Below are 3653 nucleotides of genomic sequence, written 5' to 3'. Positions count from 1 at the left end.
TAGTTTTCTAATTTTTACGTATTGTTGAAGGAAGCTTTCAGAGTCATTTAAGTGCCGATTGTTGGTTAAAAAGTATTAATTTTCAGATGAAGTATTTAAACTCTAGGTACAAACATAAGTGCCCAATGTCGGCTATTGAAATATGGATAAAACAACCTTGATTTTAGATACAAGGTTATAATTACGAGCCATTCCATTGTGACTGGTTGGACATTTTACTCCAGAATGTGATCAATTGTGAGCTATAACTATGTCGTCGCAACTTATACAACAGCGAAAGATATTTTTAGACAAAGAACGATAGCTTATGTATAAAATTGCTTTTACATAAATACCTAACGATTAGGCACTCCGCACATTACGCGCCTAATCTTAGTAGAGTAATCGTTTCGACATGCCGAAACGAATGCATGACGACTCCACTTCTGCACACTACCGCGTACCTGCATAAGCCCTTGAGGCACACACATACCACACATTATATATTTTCTGGCCGTTCTTTCTCAATGATACACTTCCGCGAATATTTCTGCAGTAAAATATTGCATAAAGGCTTATAGTTTAGTAAAATTAGCACGAATTTTAGCACAAAATCATTAATTCTCAATTATTTCCTATGGAAGTGACAAATAATTTTTGTTTCCAACACAAAAAGTAAACAAATGACGATTTCAAAACAGCAAGCGCCTTACAATGTTGGGCGCTTCGATTCATGAAGCTTTTATGATTAGGCGAAAACATGATTATGAATTGTAATGTACAGATCATCATTCAAATACATGTGTTCGTAATAAAAGCTTCATACTTTAGTATGCCGAAACGATTACACTGCTATGATTAGGCGCTTAATGTACGGATTGCCTTAGTTTCGTGTAATTATCATTTGAACGAATGTGACTGGTGGGGCACTGAAAATAATTTACCTCTGTGAACTCAAAGACGAATTTTAGTTAAAACACTTAATTTTTACGAAAGGTGCTTTTGCGTTGTAAAATATGAACTATACGCTTTCTTTTTCAACAAAAATTAGGCCTATATAATATTAATAGATATATTAAAAAAAAATATATTTAAATTTGTGACTGGTGTAAAGTAGTTATGCATGAAGTAAAAGTTTCCATAGACCAAATTACAACTTCTTTTTAACCGACTTCAACAAAAGGAGGGGGTTATCAATTCGTAGGAATATTTTTTTTTTATGCATGTTACCACATAACTTTGGAAATTCTTTTTGCATCGGAAAGGTCCAATACTAATCTGGTTTAGATCCGATCATTGGATCATGAACAAATTAACGGTACTCCTAAATTTTTATATGCGATTTGAAGTTTGTTTTGTTTTTTGTTTAAAAATTGCTTGTTATTTTTTTAAATCCTTGAACTGATTAATAAAATGTGGTTGTTTATAAAGGCCAAAATCACTTAGGCGGTTACAGCGCCAAAAAAGAAGAAGAAGAAGTTGTTTTAAAAGAGGTTAGTACTGGAATAGAGATAATTAGCGCATTTTGAAATGTATGTCGTTTTCCTCGTTTACATGGAATGGCCCTTAACATAAACTTATTTTTAATCAGAATAATTTATTCATCAAGCACAAGCACCGTATCATTAGTTAAATAAAAACAACAACAAAATAATAAAAAGTTCCTTATTAAAAAGTTCTATTTTTTTATTGAAATAACTAAAAATAAATAAAACAAACTATAGTCTCTAACTGCCAGAAGAAACTGAATGATAAACATTAAAATTTCAACAAATAAAACTAATTAGTAAATTTAGCTGTTTTTCTCTGACTGATAAGTGAAAAAACATCCAGTGAACTATTAATTTAACGTCATTGTTTCGCTGCTATAATTTTTTGGTATTTGACGTTTAGTTTCGGGTAGAGGTGAAAAAATATCGACGATACAATCGATGCTTTAAGACCAATTGTAAGACCAATTAGGGGGAAAATCTTAACATTGCAAACCGAGTTACTCGCAAATTTTGTCCAATCTGTTTATGATCAGTAAGCGAGCGATATCTATAAAAGCATGTTGATTTAAAGCACTTCTTGGACCAGTGAACTTAATTATCTCAAGGTAAAGTCCCCAAAGGAATCATTTCAACAACGTAGCACACGTTAAAATTAGAAAAAAATAAAATACAAATTTTGGTGCGAATTCCTCAAATACTCGTAGCTTATATCAGTATTTTTCGTTCAATTAAATACACATATAGATACATATAGTAGCAGGAACCCTGCAGTAAAATTTAGAGACAGTCTGTTAAAGCGCTAGTTCCGCGCTATACATTTCAGAACTATCTATGAATTAGTGCAAAGCGGCTGCAGAGAGGGTTTATTGTGGGTACCTGCCGTAGTATACGGTATACGGCTAACATTTGGCGAATTTATCTAACATTGCGATGCCCTACGAAGTGTCGATTGCCCCCCGCTGCATTCCTTTTTTTGAAACTTTTCTCTCTTAGCCAGCTATATATATAATTTAAGAATGTAAAATAAAATTGTTTTGTAAAAGTAACACATTTCGCTGATTTTGAAATTTTTTTTCGAAATTTAGTTCACTAGTTCCGGGTTTCCGTGCAGGGTGTGTACAATAGGGCAGGTCGCAAAACACAACATTGTATAGGTCTTAAAAGGTGTTATTTAATCTCTTATTATTGAAAAGAAATCCTGGTACTCTGCGACAATGTCTTTATTCTGCGGAATGAAAAAATTAAAATAAGAGTGGGAATACCAATTTGTTAAATTTTTACAGCGACTTGTGTAGATCGAATTCGGAACTTATTTCCTATCATAAAATCATAAAAAATAAATTGGGCAAATTAAAAGTAAGTAACATCAATTTACATTTTAAATTTATATTTTAATGAATTAATAAATTAATAAATTAAGTAGGAAACATAGATTAATCGATTAAAATTAAGGATTAGGGATTAAAAACCAACTTTTAAGAACTCTATAATTTTCGTTTTAAACCTGTTGTATTTTTCGACCCGCCCTAATGTACAAGCATTTTAAATTGATTCTTATGTACGTACATATATATGTAAATCCATATGTGTGTGTCTTACAAATAAATAAGATAAGGTCAAGGTCGCGAAGCGGACAAATTGATAGCGCCATTTTTATCACTCTTCTTTGATTAATTGAAATTGCGAAAACACTTATGCAATGAATCGTTATCATATCAAGATGTGTGTATTTATATATATTTTAAATAAGTGTTTTGTTAAATACATAAGATTAGATGGGGCAGAATAGATAGCTGAGAAAGCTTTTCATTCAGTGAGCACTTTTAGTTCCCAGTCAGGAAAACGGTTTATAGTGTAACTAGTCGAATAATACGACTTCAAACACCCATTTTTGAAAGAATGGTTTAAAATGTTATAGTTTGAAAATGTTCTACAAAGGGGTTAAATCCGACCATCGGATCATGAAGAAATTGACGATAATCTTAAATTTTTATATGAGAATTGAAGTCGGGTTTGGGTTTTTTTTAAATTACTTGTTTTAAACCGACTTCCAAAAAATTAGAAGGTTATCAATTCGTCAGAATATTTTTTATTATTTTTTTTAATGTATGTTACCGCATAACTTTGGCCACGTCAAACGATTTCGATAATTACATCGGAAAGGTAGTGTCTCCGAGGTGG

The sequence above is a fragment of the Rhagoletis pomonella genome, unplaced genomic scaffold (assembly GCF_013731165.1).
Source record: "Rhagoletis pomonella isolate Grant_MI unplaced genomic scaffold, Rhpom_1.0 Rhpom_scaffold_00001, whole genome shotgun sequence".
Lineage (NCBI taxonomy): Eukaryota > Metazoa > Arthropoda > Insecta > Diptera > Tephritidae > Rhagoletis > Rhagoletis pomonella.
This window is presented reverse-complemented; position numbering follows the sequence as displayed.